At 45.6% G+C, this 20018-nt stretch overlaps 1 protein-coding gene across 2 annotated transcripts in view; it reads right to left on the bottom strand.

Moving 5' to 3' along the window:
- Positions 1-20018, bottom strand: part of MINDY2 (MINDY lysine 48 deubiquitinase 2) — a 689230-nt gene that overhangs the window by 658564 nt on the left and 10648 nt on the right. The gene's annotated exons all lie outside the window — the stretch shown is intronic.

The following is a 20018-nucleotide window of genomic DNA, read 5'->3' as shown; positions in this document are numbered from 1 at the left end:
GTTGTAATAGCAATGATCTGCTAGTGTGATAGCAGGACCCCAGACTCAGACTCCCAATGTGCCAAAGGGGCAGAAATCAGGACGGGCACCAACCAGGAAAATGGTTTAGAGAAAATCTCCCTTGGGAACTAAGACAGTCACTCTCAGGACCATGTATAAATCCCAGAAGAGAAAAGGTGTTGTGTAGACAAGGCAATCAACAAGTCACCTGAGGAATCTGACCATGGAGATGGCTTTTAAGCGCTCCAGTTAAGAAGCCTCCAATGCCATACCACCTTACAACCTACATCTGAAAACAACTCGATCGTGCTACAAGATAGAAAACTGGATAACACAGGTCAAATCAAGTATCCTTGTTCCATCACACGTTACATCAGGTTATTGGTTTTGCGACCCCCTTTAACAGCCCTGGCTCTTGCTAGGGAATCCTGGGGATTTAGTTCATTGCGGCCCCAGAGCTATTTCTGACAGAGAAGGCTAAATGTCTCATGGAGCTATATAGGACTTTATAGGCCTGCCTGAAAGAAGAAAAAACCCTCCCTTCATCCACACATATTGATGAGGGAGAGGAAAAGGCAGACCAGCTCAACATGCCTCCAGGGAAGGAGGTCTGCTGTGGCCTTTCCTCCTTCCCTGCTGCCATTCCCTTGTCCTTTTGTGCTTGTCTTTTAGATTGTAAGCCTTGAGGGTAGGGAAATGTCTAATTAACCAATTGTAGCCGCCTCTGATAGGCCAGGATATAAATCAATAAGTATTCTTAGTATTTTATATAAGTATTATTCCCAGAAATTCCATAGCATTGACCCAGGGCAGTTAAAGTGCTGCCAAACCAGGTTATTTCTCTGGTTGTGGATGCAGCCTTTGTCTCGTCCTGCATTCAAATACCTCTTGGAGACAACACGCGTGTGGGGTAAATGGCAATATAACAATACCGCTGGCAGGGAAATGTATTTTTGTTTAGACAGGGGTTGGGTGGGGCTTCTTATTCCGTGTTGCTGACGGACTTGTATGGAAGGTGCTCTTCAGTGTGTTAAACTGTTTTGATCGAATTGTCAAATGGTCTGTGTTTTATTTATTTAACTTTTGTTAGCGTGATTTGTTTTAATTGCCTATACATGCCTGGGTCCTGTGCTGGAGCAAGGTGGAATAACAGATGAATAAATTGATAACTTCCCCTCACAAAGTTCAGGGTGTATCAGTGTTCAGTGTGCATTGTACTAGGACAAATGCATCACGTGCCTTGGAGCAGGGGACGGTTCAAATTTCGACTTCTTTGATCTCTGCTTAAATTTAAATCTCTGATTTTAAACTCAGTCAACCCTGCTGCGCATGATCATTGTCTCATAAACTTTTATTGGCAAATAATTACGTACCCGTACTGCTTCGTAGTGCCGGCAGATGTACGCTGATACTAGCCGTTGTGAGCTGATCCAGTGTTCCCTCCGCATGGGCGAATGCGTGGCAATCTTCGGATATGATTGGCACACTTGGCAAGGGTTCTTTCCCATTACTTGCCTGCAGGGTGCTCCTGTTCTGGTTTTGGCGCCCATCTCACGTACTTGACAGAACTGTCTGCTAGGAGGTCGTGTTTTGTACTTGAAACGGTCAGTCCATAATGTGCGTGCCCGAGCTAAAATTTTACAAGTGTTCCATGGGAACAAGCTGAGGTAACTAATCCCGTCTGGTTTTTGTTTCATTTTAGGCTATTGCAGAGGAAGGAGGAGGAGACCCAGATCATATTGAAAAACAATAGCAGTTGCTGTTGACACACCAAACAAGAAACCAACAAAGGACATGTGAGAATGTCTGTGGAACGTAAACGGTTTAGATTGTTCTGGTTGGCCGCGTAACTTATTAGCTTACTTAAAATACTTGTCTGTCTATCAACATTGTTTATCCGATGTCAGTACAAAATGTCAAGCAGACTGCTGTCATGGTCAAAGATCACCGCAAAAAGGACTTGCTATTCTTCTTTTTTTGATGATGGGCCCTGAATCTTTTATAGCAAGAAGCGTGTAGGCCCCTTGAAAATGTTGCTGACCCCAGTACTTCGTCACGCCCACACCACATTTCATTGCTTCAAGGTTTGCTAGGACCTTATAGTGTAATTTTCCATAGGCTATTCTTATAGGTCCGTCTCTTTGTTTAAAAATAGTCTGTCTCTTTGTTAACTTAAAGAATTGCCAGATCCCTGTGTCCATACCTGTGAACTTTTCTGTTTCTGTGCACTGATTGTCACAGGACTATATTTTGTTCTATATTTTCTTACCCTGGCATCTTTCAGTTTGACATTGTTCGAAGCCACAAGTTACATATAAAAATTATCGGCCAAAATGCCCTGTTCACCAGTAAAACAATGTTTTCTATTATCGTAAGTGATTGGCATATCCTGTCTCTCAGTGTACCAAGCAGGACGGAAATGGATGAACTAAGCTGTGTGCTGCTTCAGTGAAGATGACTCTTTGCTCAAGGTAATACTGTCAGGGAACATAACAGATTTATTTCCTAGTAGTAAAAAAGTTACTTAAACAACTATGGCAGGGAGCTGTCCCATTGTACTCACTGGAATGTTGAATATAACATGCATTTCAGTCAGGCTACTTGATAATGGCAGCTCAAATCGTTAGTTCAGCTTCTATCATACTTCTTAACCCAAGTAACTTTTTAAGGAGCAATTATAAACCACTGCCCCATGCTGGTTCCTATAGTTTATTGCTATTACTAATTATTGTCAGCTAAAACAATAGCTTGGATAGATTCAATGCAAGCATGAGGTGTTTTCCAACTTGGTGAAGAGACTCAGTAGGCTAAGCCCATAGCTTTGGAGAACAGTTGGAGTGCCCAACAGTTTTTTCCGTCTTTGACATCAGTCGTTGTTCAATTTGCACGGAGAGTGATTGGGAAAGCTCAGGAATGCAAGTGATTCAAGCATGGAAATGTGTTAACTGAAAAGCTCGGAGCATTTGGAGAAACTGAGGACGCATCCTTGACTTCTCAAGCATTGCCTGCTGTGGACAAGAAGAAAACTAGTTCAAGGCAGATGAGAAGGACCTCGAAGACCCAGGTACCCCCCAGCCATCTTTCACCAGATGGACCGGTTAACTGGACGACGTGTGTCTTTTAAACATTTCCGCCAACGTTTGCCCTGTTTTAATCATTATCAGAAGCTGGGAACTGATCTGTTCTGTAAATTGGCAAATGTCAGCCACCAGTTTCTTGCTGTTGTTTGACATTGTAAATCCATTCATCTCTCTGGCCACCCCTCTCTCATGCCTGCTCTTCCTCTTCCACCTCCCTGCACCTAAAAACATCAAAACCGGCGCTCAGCTTGTGGGAGGGGATCGTCCTGAATGAATATGATCATTGACAGTACCCATTTGGTGTGGACTACCTCTAGCAGCTTTGGCATTTTGTGATGCAGGTGGCCTGGCTTGTGGTAATCCCATGCTCTAGTGATCTCCATGCAATTAACAGTGTGGCTTGCCTTAAGCCTGCTGGGAATTTAGTGCAGCATTTGGCATCTGGAAATCTCGACAGGTCTATGACTGTTGGGACCATATTACACCAGTTGGCTAAAGAAATCCAACAGCTTTGAAGAAATGGATCTCAGTTTTGAGTCCAAGTTAAGATGCTGGTGCCTTTTAAAGCCTAAACAAATATGCAGCCAAATAGTGGGGGAAGGAGAGGGGGACTTGGCTAAAGCCAACCTCTGTACTTTCTGCATCAGGATACCCAACGTGAAGCTTCCCTTAGCGTTTCCATCAGTAGGGACATCTGCCCGGGGTATGCATGAGAGGAGGCCCTCCTCAGTGATCCGCCACAGCTCGAAATACCCTTCGGGTGGTTGATAAGCATCCAGTCTTGTCCTGCTTTCTGTGTCAGATCACAACATTTTATTGCCAAGTGTTTTAATCTGATTGTGTATTTGGGCTGATTGTCGAAGAATTTATTACTATTGCTCTGCTTTCGTTATGACATTTCACTTTTTTCGTGTTGTGTGTGAAATGGCGCATTCTTTCTGATTACCGTGCCGAACTACCTTTTTTTCAACAAGGAAAGTATTCTAAAAATTTTACAAATTAAAACGTGGTCACTCTCACTGCCAGTGCTGACGTCTGCAGAGGACTGTTGAAGGGGAGGACGTTTTCGATCGATTACCTCACTCAGGGGCAGGGACAGAAAGGAGCCGTTGCCAGGCTCGGGTATTGTTTCACCAATGCACCTCACCAGATCCCATTCTCTTCCATCATCCCCCTGCATGATGGGGCACCCATGCATGCCAGCCCCCTCACTCTCTCCTGTATGCTCGGGCTGTGGTTCATGCTAAGGACTATGGTCTGAGTCTCTGGCTAGCAGGTTGTGTATACTGGTTTTGTCAAACAACTTTAACAGGAGGGGTAAACAGGGCTGGTAAAATTTATCTGGGTGGGTAGGTAGGTTGCTTTGACCTCTTTTATCCCTCTTGCGCTAATAACTTTGCTTTTCTGGGCAGTCTGATCTTCTCTTCCCTTCAAAATCAAAATAACCAACTCAAAATGAATCGTGGAGGTTTTAACCATTTGTGGACACCCGTGTCAGTTTCATGTAAATAGGCAGACGTCTTGGGGGCCGGGTGGCGAAGATTGATGGGTGCTGGGTGGTTTCTTTGTACGCAGCAGAGTTGGCGGCAACTGTTGTCTTCTCAGGGTTTGAAATGTTGCCTCCAGGGTCACACCTCCCCCACCCCCCTGCTTTTAGGACCTGAAATAATTTATTCGAGTAGCGTGAGCACATGTTGTTGTCTTTAAAAACATGCCAGGTAGGTAGGCACAACAGTCCCTACCTTCTATTCCCCTTTTTCCTAACCTATTCCACTGAGAGGAACATTAGCCATGGGAGTTGTTGTGTTGCTCGATTCAATACTTCTTGCGTCTGGTTAAGAAAATTAACAATTTGCTACACAAATCCACACCACCCTTATGGGCGCCCTGTAGCAAGAGATTTTTCCCTTTACTTTTTGCCTTACTGAGGTTAAGCCTTTGTATTGTTGCTGCAGCAGTGTAGTGTTACGAAATAACATAAGAGCAGGGTAGTAGGAATGGCCAACAAAAACTGAGCCCAGCTCTTTGCAAGTTCTCCAGAAGAAACTGGGGAGGACCGAGGCATCCTTGTCCTACGTGCAGTATCCTGCCAAATCCTCTGTTTAGGGGCAGGGGGAATATTGTGTGTTGTTGGACTGCAACTCCCATCGTCCCCTAAGCCCGCCGAACGTCCGCTGGTGGATGGAAGACTAGACGTTGCTTTCTCCCGCATCTAGAGGGCCCACATGAGTCCCTGCATCAGCGAAAGAGATCCTACTGAGGGAACACTGCTTTACTGTAGTGTTAATAGATTTCAGTTTAGGGGGAGTTGCAGAGATTCATAGCGTGGGATGTTCCGGTGTTGCTTTGAAAAAATTCAGGCTACTTTGAGACAGAGTGTCACTTTTGAACACTGCTAAAATACAACCAGGCATAGTTTTATTGGCGGAGGAAGCTTGGGCTCTGTTTTGCAGCAAGTGAAATGTGGAGCGTCCCGAAGCATCCCCAACACGTCCGCCGTTCTGTGGGTGCCAGAATGTGCTCCACTGCAGCGAGGCAATGAAAGGGGCTGCAAAGGGACCAGTGTCACACAGACCTATCCTTGTCTCTTACTGCACTTCTCCCACTGAGGAGGAGGAGGTTGCAGCCCCAGCCCTTCCAATTTGCCAGAATCAGTTTCATTCATCGGGCATGTCTGTTACGCACCTTTTTCCACCAGTTAGCTTATCTGGCCCCACCTTGGGTTTTTTGGGGCTTTTTTTTCTTTTTTTTTTTTTTTATTCCCCATCTTTCGGGCACAACGTGCAAGATGCCAGAAGAAGAAGCTGATGGCTTCACTACCACCCACGTAAGTTTTCTCCCTGTCTTACCTGAATAGAAAGCTGACGGTATTGAAATTCAACTAGGGTGATAGGGAGTTTACTCCTCAGCTGTTTAGGCCTGTTGATTTCCATCAGCTGCAGCAAGCATGGGCCCAGTGGGAAAGAAACTGTGGAACATTTGGTCCCAGAATCAGCTGAGGGCCAAAGTTCCATACTGCTGGAACTGGAAGATATCTATCGTGTTTTCTAGCCCCAGCCCCATTATGATGCTCCGTCATGTAAGCCACCCCCCCCAACACTCAGTTTCATAGTGCTTTGAAATATGTAATGGACTGGTATTGGACAAAGCGTGGAGAAGGCTTGAAGTATCTCAGGCCTGATTCCTTAAACTTTGGTAGGATAGGCTGCTTGGTTTATCATCATCATGAAAATCGGGTTTTCTGTGTCTTGAAACTGTCACTGCTGCTATTCAGTTCCCAAGCCTCCTGGTTTATAGGGAAAGTGCCCTATTATAATTAATAAACTTGGCCTGATGTGTTCTTTAATGAAAGTAAAGCACGATGTCCCTCCAGTGTGGACTTGCCTCAAGCCGGAACGCTCATGTGTGTTAAGGGGGACGCCTGAAGGTACAAATTTGTTGAACTTAACTCCAAGCTAGCGTGAGAGCTTCCTTCTGTGGTTCTGAACCATAGTATGAACTTGGGGCACTCGGTTAACAATAATTGTCAGGTCTGTGAGTTGACCATTCCTTGGTTTGTTGTCTCGTGTCTTGTCTGTTGCTTATAAGCCATTCTTTGAAAAAAGAGGAGGTGGCCATCCACTGGTAGTATCTCAGATTCATGGGGACATGATTTCTTTCTACAGAAAGGAAAAGTAAACCATGTGTTGGCTGCCCTTTGCCTTGTTAGATGGGGACATCTTGTTTTGTCTGAATTAATGGTAGTTTTAATTCTGCTTTCTTAAAACAAAGTCCTCATCCAGAATGCTTATTTGATTTCCCCTCCTTTTAATTCACAGGATGGAGAAGAAGTAGCATGAGAGAGGTTAGTTTGGAATCAGTAGAGTTGAATGTTCTAATATGCTTCAGGTTGCCCTTTGTTAATGACAAGTTCATCAGCTTGTTTCCGATCAACATGGAAACAACCGTAGGTGCTTCTGCAAGGACAGTGGCTGGATCCATTTTTTCATCCAGCTTTTTTCTCCTTCCAATCTGTGTTACTATCGATTCCTTCAGTTGATGTTTTTTTTTATATATCTATGGCCACCCAAATGCTCTGAGAAGCCCCAGATCCAAACATCCTTGCATCTGAATCTTATCTGCCTGGTAAGTCTTGATGCCTCGTTTCTCCTTGCGCTGCCTTAGAGTAAGCGTGCCTATGCTGAAGGGAGTCCTTCTCTGAAAATGGAACCCGAGAAAGCACTTGGATCTGGATAAAACCACACCTTACTTCCCCGCATTGATGGAGCTCCACATCACACTTCACAACCCACTTCAGTCTTCAGTGGAAACTTTGGAACAGCTGGAAAGAGCAGCTTGTTCCCTGCTCTTTAAAAGTTACATTGTGTGTGTGGCGGGGTGAAATCAGCAACATAATTCCCCACACGGCAATCACTCACATCCTACTGAGAAGACCTCTGGAGAGCATGCTAAGGTGTTGCATGTTGTGGACTAAAGGACATGGAACCCTGTGACTCCAGCACCAATTGCTGAATCCTGAAGGGGTGCTTATGGTGTGAGCTACAGACTTGGTATGTTTAGGGTATTTCATGACAGAATATACTTTGTGGAAAGTAGAACGCTGGTGATAACATTAAAGGGACAGGACTGAGAGTGTTCCCCACATGACTCTGGATGAAGATGGAAGGCCTCAGTGAAACTTTGGCCCAAGTGTATGTGTGAAGCGGAACAGCTTGGCTCTGTCAACTGCAGCGTCGCTGGCAAGCAAGGGATGAAAATGAAAAAAGAGACGACAGGCTGCCAGCCATGAAGGATTTGACAATCGAGCTTCTGGCCATCAGAAGCCTGTTGGAAGAGGACAGCCTTGTACATCGAAGTGTGTTGCGGTGATTTAAGCTGCCACTTGCGTGGAGGCCCTGAAGCAAGAGCTCCTCTGCCTCCCAGTGGCAGTGCGGGAAGTAGATGCCTGTATGAAGAACCGGGGTCTTCTGGAGGGACTCTCCTTGTCTAACAACTATTCAGAGTTGGGTTTATCTAAGAGATTTGTTTACCATGAGAATGAGTTCCTGGGTTAACGGATTGGTGTATATGTTAATGCCCCTTTGTTTCCCCCCTAACCTTCCATCAGTTCTATAACTGACTTTGTATTTCTAGGTCCTCTCGACTGGCTTATGCGTATGAAAATGTTTAAAAATTCTTGTTTTGCCATATTATTCCTGTTAAATCCTCTTAGATAAAGCAGGTTCTGGTGTGGTACACAAGACTGTATCTAGCCTCTTCCTTCAGAAGAGAGCCTAACTGAGGCTCATGAGAGGGAATGGCGCTCACGTCTCTGTCAAAGAAGCAGAGGATGATAACATTCGGTTACAATCCAGGCCGAAGATGCCATCACTCTGGATTTTGATGGGGTGACCTTCTAGAAAACAGGTTATAAAATCTGAAAATTCAGATTCAGAAGCAGCAAGCCAAAAGACAGGCAGGATGCCATTGCGCCGAGGCTGAGAAGGAAGGCAAAGACTATGAGATGACTGAGAACCATAAAGATGGTAAGAAGGAAGGAGATGGCATGAAGGGGGATCCTGTCAGAGGAACGCGAGAAAGCTCGGAAAGAAAGCAGAATCTGGAGACAAAGACAAGGATACTTTGAAGAAAGGTCCCTCGTCTACGGGGGCCTCTGGTCAAGCAAAGAGGTTTGTCTTTCTATGCAGTTCTTTAAGATACTACCAGCATTCAATAAGAATCACTCTGAGGGGGTAGCCGCAGAAGCATTGTAATTAGTGTCATTGCTCCTGCCTATAAAAATGTTTTCATGGCCATAAATTACCTATGGTTTATTATATATCTAGTTATTATAATAAAAATCAGGATCTTCGTATATGCGTTATCCTACTGGTTTCATTGACGAATTGACAGCATTTTTTTTTATTTTTTCTCAAATAGTCAAGTTTAAGTACCTTGTGCTGGTAATGAACAACTCTCAGTTCCTAGACCACCAAAATGAAGTCAAGTCCCAGTCTTGAAATGTGGAGAAGATTTTACCATTAATCCACTGAATAAAAATTTTCAGAAAATCTAGATCTTCGGGCATCTTGGGGAAAAAATCAGTGCAAGAAAGCCATATGAAGGGGAATAACTTTCCCTCAAATAACAAGTCTCCAGCCCTTGCTTCCCCCCCCCTTTTCCCTTTCTTTTTTTGTTTGAAGACTTGCTAATAGTGTAGTTCCTTGGCAGGCAAATCCTGCATGTTCAGTTTTCTTTGATTTGTTTCCTCCTTGTAGCTCTACTAAGGAATCTAAAGAAAGCAAGCGACATCCAAGGATGCAAAGGTAACGTTTTTCTGCTGGTACTGGGACAAGAGTAACTAGAAGAATAATTCCTCTCTTTGGGTTTCATTTGATCTGAAAGCTTTCTTGAAGAGAACATGGCACTCTCTCTCTCTCTCAATGAGGCAGTCTGACTCTGTTTATTTTGACTGGGTGAGGGAAATTTGAGCTGTACGTGGGCATGGGTCCATTTTGTGTAAGAGCACAGTACCCGAAGCACTTAGCTGTCTGTGCAAGAAGGCCTAAGTGCTTTTTGGAGGCATCCCTGCTTGATCCTGTGGGGAGGCGAGAGGAACGTGGGCAGCAAAATGAGGAAAGTGGGAAGAGTGCAGCCCTTGATGAAGGTTTCTGCCCTACTTGAGTCTTTTGGGCTCAGTATTCCTTCCCATCCTCTGAGAATGTTTTAAACAAGACCCATGTAGTACAGGGCATAGTGGCACTTTGAATATCTCAAAGTTCTCACACTAATAGCATTGTCTATTGCGAACGAGGCCAGTTTCTGACAGGTTACTTTGCTGTCCTACACTAGAGGAATTGGATTTTCCTCCTTTCTTGTGAACCCATAGAGGGTTTCCTAGCTCTCTGGATCAGAACGTAAGGGGCCACTGTTCTGAGAGAAGCAGCCGGATCCAGGAGAAGCACACTATGGGTGGAAGCGGAAAATAGTTTCGTTGAAACAACAACGGATGTCAAATGTTAAATTATTAATTCATTAGAGCAAAGTTTTTTCTTTGCTGGAATCAGAATTACTTTGTCAGGTATAATACATTGGCATTTAATAAAACATTTTAAAAAGTAATAATTAGTACAGGTTTCTATTTATGTTAGGTAAATTCCATCAAAAGATTAATTCACTGACCCAGTTTGCTGTCTTTGGTCTCTATCATGCAGCACCAGAACTTGCCCTAATAAAATTACCTTTCATGAAAGAACAATAAATTAGTAAACTAAGAGCAAGGTGTGTTGGGCCAACGGGTATAGACCCATCCTTCAAGCAGCCTTCATGCCTTCTAGCATGACAAAAGTGCTTTCTTCAGCAAATCATGATGGATTCATGTGCCCTGTGAAGTCCCTTGCTGCTGGCTGCTTATATTTTTGGAGGGGAGAGACAGCTAGTTCTGTCCATTGGGCCAGTAGAAGGAACTCTCTACAGCAAACCTTGCTTCCTGATTCTGCAGGGCTCAAGGGAAGACGGTGTTGCTCTTGCCCTGGTTGGCAATGCCACTGTAAGGAAGTTTTAAAAGATACTGTGGCCCCACAGTGGCATTCTTTCCCTCCTGGAATATACAGTTGGGCAAGCTAATCCTAACAGCCTTGACTTGAATAGCCAATTGCAAGAATGTCAAGTAATGGGTATTTTTCTACTTGGATTACCAGCTGGTGGTTTTCCTTGAATTACCATGAAATAAGCCACTAAAGCTGTCAATGGCTTCATCACAGTTGATCGCTTGTTAGTAGGAGAGGAAATGCCCTCATAACAACAGAGAGTCCACCTGTTCCAGGATTGGGCTTTCTGACAGGCAGTTGCTCTCCATCACAGCAGACAAAGGAAGTCTGGCTTTGCATTTCTAGAACCTTCTCATTTCTGTAACAAGAGATGCTGGGGTTCACTCTCAACCAGAAGCCAAGGAGTGATTTAATGGATGTGCCTGCTTCCGAAAATGAGGTCAGGTACATGGCAATTTATTGTGTGTCTGTGGCAAGCATGCAGTCCCAAAATTGTCTCCTTCCCCTCAGGTTTGCTCTTTTTCAAGTTCCGGATATTTTTTTTTGCCCCAGTTCTGCTTATCAAACTTGAACCACCGGGAGAGATCATCTGGAGGCATGGGGCGGGTGTTATCCGTACACTGATGACACCAATACATTCTCCCATGTCTTGGTCTTCAGCTTTGACTTCAGATGTGTCTTGCCTCTCAGGACTGTTTTATGGCAGTGGATTGGATGAGGGAAAAAAATTGAAGTGATCCAGACAAAAGGAGGTGGTACTTACAGTATCTGCTCCAACTCAGGATTGGGTTACAACCTCCTGTCCCAGAGGGGTCACACTCTCCTCAAGACTGTGTTTGCAGTCTGGGGGGTGGACCTAGATTCGTTGCTTCACATGACAAATCAGGTGAAGCGACAATCAGGAGTTGTGTTATCAGCTTCGGCTGATAAGCAGCTGTACTTTTTCCTGGAAGTCAGGGACCTTGAGACCATAGTACATGCGCTGGTAACCTCAAGCCTGATTCTGCAATGCACTCTACATGGGGCTACCCTAGTGCTTGGTCCGGAAACTTCAATTACTTCAAACATGGCAGCCAGACTTGTCTCTGGCACATCCAGAAGAGACCATATAAACACGATCTAAGTCACTCACTGGCTGCCTGTCAGTTTCCGGGCCCAGTACAATGTGTTGGTTATTACCTTAAAGCCCTAAATGGCTTGGGTCCAGCCTATCTTCGAGACTGCCTCCTTCCATATAATCCTCCCTGCACACTTAGATCCTCAGGAAAAAAATTGTTATAGCCTTGTTAAACACGGCTGTCCACGACCTCCCAGAGGACCTTTTCAGCTATTGCCCCAGATTGTGGAATGACTGCCGGATGAGATCCATCATTTACCCCCCTAAATAGCTTTCAAAAATATAGCGGATCTTTTCCGCAGGCCTTCCTGAATAGTCCCCTGGCCATCAGAAGGAAAATCAAATGCTGACCTCTGACTTCACCACCATTTATTGGAATTGTTTTTAAGTATAATAATTAATATAATTTGTTTATTTATATTACCGCTATCCAAAGATCATAGCGTGGAACAAGCAAGTAAGCTAATAGCAAGTAGCTAATTTGCCCCCACACGTCTGGGAACTCATTTTACACCTCGAAGGATGCAAGCCTGAGTCGCAGCTTGGGCCCTTTTGCTGGTCTTGACTCGTAACCTGTGGTTTGAGTGAATGGCTGCCAGTACAGGATTTAACCACTGCGCCCCCAGGGCTCAAGTATGTTATGTTTCAATTCCACACTGTTTAATTATATTTTAAGAGAGGGGGGTGGATGGGGCTTTGGACTGTAATTTTAACCTTGTAAGCTGCCCTGATTGCATTTTGTAGAGAGCGGATAATTAATAATTAATAATAATAATAATCATAATAATAATAAAAAATGTGGTTTCCACGGTGGCTCTGTACTGCCTGAGCAGTGTCTGCATTGTAGATAGTGAGACCTTTCTTCTTTTAAATCCTGTTCCCGGAGTGCAAGCAGTGGGAGCAGAGTAGCAGCTCTACTAAGACCTATGGGTAGTGGGCTCTCCTCCAAACCAAAAGTGCTGACCTGAAAAACCTCTTTGGCAAATATGGGAGGTATGCCCTCTTTGCCGGGATATTTAGGTTGGAGAACTCGCTCTAACTGATTTGAGGTGTAGAGGGGGACTAGACCTTCCTTTCCAGCCACAAACTACTGATCACTTGCTTCTGCAAATCGTGGGAAAGTGATTTTTGTGAACCTATGGTTGAATGAATTCTTTAATCTCAACTTGTTGCCCTATGCCTTATTAAAATCTGTGTATAAAAGTCCTATGGGCTATATGGCCAAAGATTTGAAGTGCTCTCAGTAGTGTATGATGGCTGACTGCAAATGCATGTGTTACGGCACAACCAGTAAGTAACATGCCCAGTGTGAAAATGTCTCTTGGAGAATGAAGACTATAGGCATTACTAGTAAAAGTCCAGGAAGGAGCTGCCTTCTCTTATATCCACAGGTTAATTTGACAGCCGGTGATGAACAAATGCAGTGAGTTCAGGCTTCAATGCTGGCCCCCTAATGCAAGACACTCCCCCATTGCTACTGCAGTGGTGGGTGTGTGGCATTTCTTTTCATTTCAGCCTATGGGCAACCCAAGCATGAATATTTCTCTGCCATGAAAAAGAACCAGATGACCTTCATCCAGTCAATGTCTTCATAACATGCCTAGAGGTGGAGCAGCAAAAAGTGGTTTATTGGTACAGGAGCCTGCCTCCCCTCCTGTCTTTCTTTTTTAATCCCCCTTCCCTTTTTTTTTTTTTTTTTTTTTTGGTTTTTGTAGATCTGAGGCAGCATCAGGTAGCCTTGCATGTCTCTGGTTTAAGCCTCGTGCGTACACAGGTGCAATTATATCTCCTGCCAGTTGTGAAGGGCTCAGGGTCAGCCTTCTTTTAGTTTACTGGATCTAATGGGCATGCCTATCTTGGGCTTGGGCTCTGAGTTTTTACTAAAACAACCTGAAAAATCTAGGGTACTGGTTGTGTAGTTTAATGTAGCTTATCAAAATGCAATGTGCAAGGAGGAGCCTTGCCTTATCTGAATCTGGTAAAATATATCTATGAGATAAACAGGGCTTAATCAAAGGTACAGTAGATCTTTTCATACCACTGTGAGAAGCAGTTACTGATTTGCCTGGTTTCAGCTTTTTTGTTCCATTGCTTTTTGGAAAAGCAATATTGCAAATGTGTTGAAGAATATGGACTACTGGTTGTCAGCCCTAGGTGGGACTGCAGATCTTGCCTGCCTCTGTCTCTGCTGGTGCTTGCCGCCCAAGTGGTCACCAGTGCCGACGCCCTGGAGCCATGCTTATGGCATTGTGACCATGCCTCAGCACCAGAAGTGGGCCAGGTGTATAGCCCATCTTCACCGCACAGAGCTTCATGGGCAGCAGATCTCCGTTTAGAAGTAGGTGGGACAGGATTCCTGTAGCAGTCTAGCACAAAAGCTGGATTAGGGAGAGGGAAACACACCTGCTTCAGGAACTAGCTAGGAGGGAAAAAACATGGCAGATGCTTGGCCGCTACACCATCTATAAAAAAGCTGAAGCCTCTTGCCACTCATGCTGTGTGGAACTAAGGCCGTTACCGACCGCCCAAAAGGGCGGTCTCAGGCCGCTGCTTGTTGCCAGTGGAGGAGCTGCAGCAGCCAAACCTGCAACTCCTCCGCGCTGCAAAAAAGGAGCGCGAAAATCGCGCTCCTTCCGGCAACCCGGAAGAGACGTCGCAAGTGCCAAAGCGCGCAGACGTGACTGTCTCTTGGGTTGGGATGTGCGGACGCAGAGCGTCCGCTACGTCAAGATGGCGGTGTGCCATCTGTATGGGTGCCGCTATCTTGACGTATCGGTTACGCGCGAGGGCAAGGCGGCTCCGGACGCGACCCCTCGCGCGTAATCGCGGCGCAAGGACGGCGCCTCTAGGCCGTCTGTAACGTGCCTTAGTTTACTTGCCATGTCTATAAGGAGTGGGGCAGGGTTTGCGGGGGGTGTTACTTTAAAGAGAGTTGCTTCTGGAGTGAATTGGGTCGAAAAGAAGCTTGCCTGCCCCCACTTTTAAATTCTTGGAGTAAATTGGGGAAGGTAATCCCATATATCTCTTAACAGTTTTAATTTGCCCATGTTTGAATTCTCTAAAGTGCCTCTGTCATGACTTACGATATCTTTGTACTTGTGGAATAGTCTTCTAGAAGCAGTGATGAGAAGCTGTATCACAATAGTTTATCCAGTTGTTGCTCTGTAAAGTTATTTCCTTCCAGCAAAGCAGGTGGCTTGGATGTATCTCAGAAATGAGAGAAATGTGGCTTTAAGACATACAAGGAGTGTAATTTTGCATTATTGTAAAATCATTTTGGTCCATAGAAAAATATAGTTTGGGTCAGCATAGCACACATGTCCTGACTGGCAGACAGTATTTAAACACAACTTTGTTTTGTAATGTAGGTAAGGGGATCCTTCAAGAAAGAGTTGAAGAAAGAAGTGATGAGAAATCTGGCTCTAGCCGGAATCCGGAGAAAAGAAAGACCCCTCGAGCCGACAAAGGCAGCACAGTAAGAACCTGACCTACATCTTGGTTTGGGCTCTTCCAACCAGGCTTGTTTGAAAAATGTACCCACTGGCTGGCATAGCTGTGTGTACACGCTGGTGTTTGGTTTCTTTCTTCCTTATTTTTTTTTTAAAATTTGCACCAAGATTACTTTTTGTTATTATTTTTCAAGGACTCCCTCCCCCAGGAAGAAAAGAAATCTGACAAATCTGAAAGAAGGAAAGCAAGGATTCAAAAAGCCAGAAGGTAAAGAGGAGAAAATTGACAATGGATCCAGCGGCCCTACTCAAGAGCCATAAAAAAGCCTGAGGAAAAGAAGCGAAAAAGTACGCCTCTTTGTTTATGAGCAACTGCCTCCCATGTACTGTTCTGCAGTTCATTTTTGATCCATCTTTGGTTATTTAATTGGGAGGGACCTTGGGAAGGAGGCTCTTATTGTCTTAGCAGGCTGAGGCTGGAGTACCTTCCCGTGCCTTAAGGCAGCTACTGAATCTTGTGGGATATTTTAAACACCAAACAAGGGAGCAGTTTGTGGCTAATCTAGAACAGTTTACTCTGCTATGTTTGTAATATTAATATGGGATAATCTTTCTGTGATAAGGCAAAGTGCTGTCTCAGACATAAACCAACCATTCCTGAACATGGTTAGATATAGGAAAATAATTTGCTGAGGTTATTTTTTCTTTTTTTTGAGTGGTTAAGTCTGTTTCTCTCCTTCTTTCTCTCTGTCTTGCAAAGGTGTAAAAAGTCCAAGTCATATGGTAATTTCGACCAAACTAAGGGAGACCAAGTTCACAACAGACCCTAAGAAGGGGAAGGTTTGAGAAAGTAAGTATTGCAGAGGGAAGTAAGTTTGGAGGGTGAGGAGATGGCCATAATTTAATGGATGCTAATTTGATTGCTTCATGGAGCTTGCTTGGAAGCATCCTTAAAGTACTACAAGTTACCCCTAACAGCAGAGGGCCTAGACTTAACTTTCAGACAGTGGTTTTTACTCGGTTTCTTGATTAAATGCTACAGTCAAGAGTGGTGTGCAAGCCTCTGGAGGCAGTAGGCCTTCCACTTCTTGGCTATTAGGACCTGGAATAGCTGCTAGTGATTTACTGGATTGTGTCTATGCTGTAACCAGTGTCCTTAACCCCAGTGTTTTCAAAACCTTGTCTCTAGCCACCATACTGAGGAACAAAGAGCGTTTTTTCCAAGTAAAATGAGTCTAGAGACTACCGGGCAGAAAGGGCATCTTACCTTTTGAGAAGATGAGGAGCAAGGATGAGGGAGCACATTTTCGACTAGAACGATACGGCGGGCTGTAGAGCTGCGAAGGTTAAGGAGGAGCTAGGTCAGTTGGTCCCCTTCTTTTAAGCTCTGCCTATGCTTGGAGGAAGGGATGAATGGAATATCTGGCTGTGTCTCCAAAGAGAACAAATTTTGCCAAACCTGCTGGGTTCCTCTGGAGTTTTCAGCAGTCTCTGCCTTCTTTGTTGGGGCATCTTGGAGACCGATTGGCACCAGCATTTGGCTCCTTCAGTGCCATGTTAGGTGTCCATAGAATGGGTTCCACCCCATTTTTCTCTTGTAGCCAAAAAGCCTACAAGATCATTCTCACTCATTTTTCCATGTTCAAAAGACCCAGCTAGTCTGCTGTGAACAATTGAAATCCACGAAGGAAGATGACTTGCAAAGAAGCCAGTCCTCATTGCCTTACTGTATTTTGGAGCAGAAAGACCCCGCTCCTGATTGCCCCCTTTCCTTTTACAGCGAAGGGAAATTGCCGAGCGAGAGAGCGCGAGAGGGGGCGTGGTCCGGCTCATTCGTGGAGCCGAGAGCGTGAACGTTTGCAGAGGGAAAGAGAACGCTTGGAAATCGAGAGGCAGAAGCTGGAGCGGAGAGAGAATGGAACGAGAGCGCTTGGAGAGGGGCGCATTCGTATTGAGCAGGTACAGCCCATCCTCATCCTTGGCTCTCTTAAAAGCTTCCTCTGCCCACCCAGGTTGCTGTGGGTATCAGTGTCTCTTCTCCCCAGATTGTAATTCTTATCTTTTTAAGAGCCATCAGATTACTTTTCCTGTAAGGCAGGGACATTTTTAAGGTAGAACAGTTTGTTCCAGACATCTTGTGCTGGTTGGGACTTCTGGGAATTGAGTCCAAATGTCTGGGGGCTAAAGGCTTGAGAACCACAAGCGGAGCATGCCTGCATGTTGGGTCCATGGTGTTATAACTTTCTTGATAAGTACAGTTGTTCATAGCCATTTCTTGTCATTATGAGAACACATGATGCAAGTTTAGCAAGCCTGATGTCTCCCCACTCCCACCCCAAATGCTTTGTACTTTGCTTCTGAAGGAGGCTCTTCTGCTCTCTCCCTGGGTTAGGAACGTCGAGGAAGCAGAGCGGATCGCTCGCGAAAGAGAAGAGGCTGCGGCGGCAGCAGCAGCAGCTTCGCTACGAGCAGAAAAAAGGAATTCCTTGAAGCGGCCTCGTGATGGTGGATCTAGGTACAGGTTTCCTTTCCTTCTCTCAGACTCTGTCCACCTTCCCTGAGCCAGCCTTGGCTGTTAGGCTTGGTTGGTAATGTGTAATGATACTAGGATTTCCTGAAAATGACCACCTCACTATGTGTTCATTGTTGGGAAGACGTATGTGAGAGGTTCCTCTGTGTCTTAGGCAGGGAGTCCCAGTTTCAGGGGGCGGAAATGGCAGGGACTAACCCATCTCTTTCCCCTCCCAGGAGAGTGAATCCTACTGGAATGAAAGCAAAGATTTCCTTGGACACTGGGCACGTTTCAGCCATGGGTCGGAATACAGTCGGCAACAGAACCGGTTCAGTGACTTTGACCACACCATGAGAGAGGGCGATACCCAGAGGGTCTTCTGTGCAGTCATCTCTCTTTGACCGGTTGTGTGTATGGAAAGGGAAAGGGTGATGGCACCCGAGGTGCTTGTGATGTTGTCATGGCTCTCAAGGGAAGTGGGCTCATAGGAACCTCCCTTTTGGATAGACTTCACACGGGCCCCATGTTATGCAAAGGACAGGAGAATGTGACAAGCCTCAAGTATGGGGGGAACTGGATCTTGGGAGCTACACACGTAGTTAGAGCTGGGGAAAGTTATACTTTTAGACTACAACTCCAGAAACCCCCCCATTCCAGCCAGCACAACCCCATTTTCCCAAGCTCTGCATTGCCCATTCTTCCTTACCTTTGTAGTAAGTGGCGTATCCCTCTGCTGCACCACAATGCATAAGGCATCTAACAGAGAGAATCTTCCCCATTTTCCATTAGTTTACTTAAGAAGGAGGTGGGAAGGGACACACTGGAAGTGACACAATTCTGAGAGAACCATGAGCTCCATTCTGATACTGAAAACATGCCCTCCAGAAGCTGCTTCCTGAGCCATTAGTTTGCACAAGGCGTATCCACCCAGGCCTAGAGTCTCTTTCTTTGCTCCTCAGTGCAGTTCCTTTGCAGGCTGCAAGCCTTTAACAGTGTTTCCTGCCTAAGGCTGGGTTATGTTTAAATGGAGACGTGCCCAGGGATATGAGAGCATCTGGTGCTGTACTCCAAGGAGCAATCTGTACGTTGAGCCCATTTCCTATTCTGAACAGACGTGAAAGTTTGTCAACCAAGGTGATGGGAAGAAGGGTCGGCCAACCACCAGGCGTGAGAGCCTGGTTCGAGAGATACCCCAAGAACTTTGCTGACTCCAGAAGGGGCCTCCCCGCCCAGAAATGAGCTCCGAGACAGCGACAGGCGAAAGTGAGAGGGGACCGTGACGGAGAGGAGGACATGATCATTCAGGGACAGGCCTGACATACCCCATGGCCGACACCCACGAGACCCTGGGCCCAATCCCTCCCGACAGAGTCCTGGAAGGGCGGAGGAGGCATCAACCCTGACAAGCTTGATGGCAGGTGAATCTCTTGAGTTTGAGCTCTCTGTCCTGCAGCTCCATTGCTTGCCTGCCAGCATGTTGTGCTTGAGGGGCAAGGCTGCTCTTCTGCCTTTATAGGAGGCCACCATGTTCATGGTGTTTTTGTGTGCAACTCTATGGGGTGGGGGGTTCTGTTAGGCAGTTTCTGGCCCCAATGTTCTCAAAGTCTGATTTTGGTTCCAAAGAGCAACCCACTTGTCAGTGAATGTCTAAATCAAGTGGGCAAAATAATTCCTAGCTTGGCTTTTATGTTCTATATACTCAAGGGAGGCAAAACATCCTTTTCTTAATTGTTAGTGAGAACCAGCTTGACTGAAGTTGTGCTTTTGGGGGGGGGGGGGGGTAGTGCAGATGTCCTTGACTGAAGTTGTGCTTTTGGGGGGGGGGGGGGTAGTGCAGAGTAGAACTATGGCAGGGCTTTGAGGTGGTGATGTCTTGAATCCTCCCAGGAGGATCCTCTGCTTGTGAGTTATAATGTTGAGAGTGCACTATTCCTTGCGAGCCATTCTGGATTGGCCATACTCTCAATGTGCCTTAAATTTGGCTGATGGAGAAATTGTTGGCGATTGGCTAGCGGGGCTTGATGAGAGGAATGGATTTTGTTTGACCTTTGAGGAGTAACTAGCAGCATGAGGTTTTAAAGCCACTCCTATCAAGGACTGTGAGCAAAATAAAGGTTTTCCTTGTGCTGGCTGTGATGGCTGACTGTGCTGCCTTGGCTCTTGTCACTCCCCCGAGACAGGCCAGAAAGTCCAGCAGAGAGGTCTTTGGGCACGCCGTAAGGGGGGGTCCCACTGGAAGCCGCAGCAGACATCTGGCTACGGAAGCAGGGATAGGAGCGTGGTGTGATGGAGCATGGCAGTGGCGGGCAGGTAAGCTGGGACACCCTTTCT

Source organism: Sceloporus undulatus, chromosome 6, assembly GCF_019175285.1.
Source record: "Sceloporus undulatus isolate JIND9_A2432 ecotype Alabama chromosome 6, SceUnd_v1.1, whole genome shotgun sequence".
Lineage (NCBI taxonomy): Eukaryota > Metazoa > Chordata > Lepidosauria > Squamata > Phrynosomatidae > Sceloporus > Sceloporus undulatus.
Note: the sequence above shows the minus strand (reverse complement) of the source record. Positions and strands in the feature narration are given on the sequence as shown.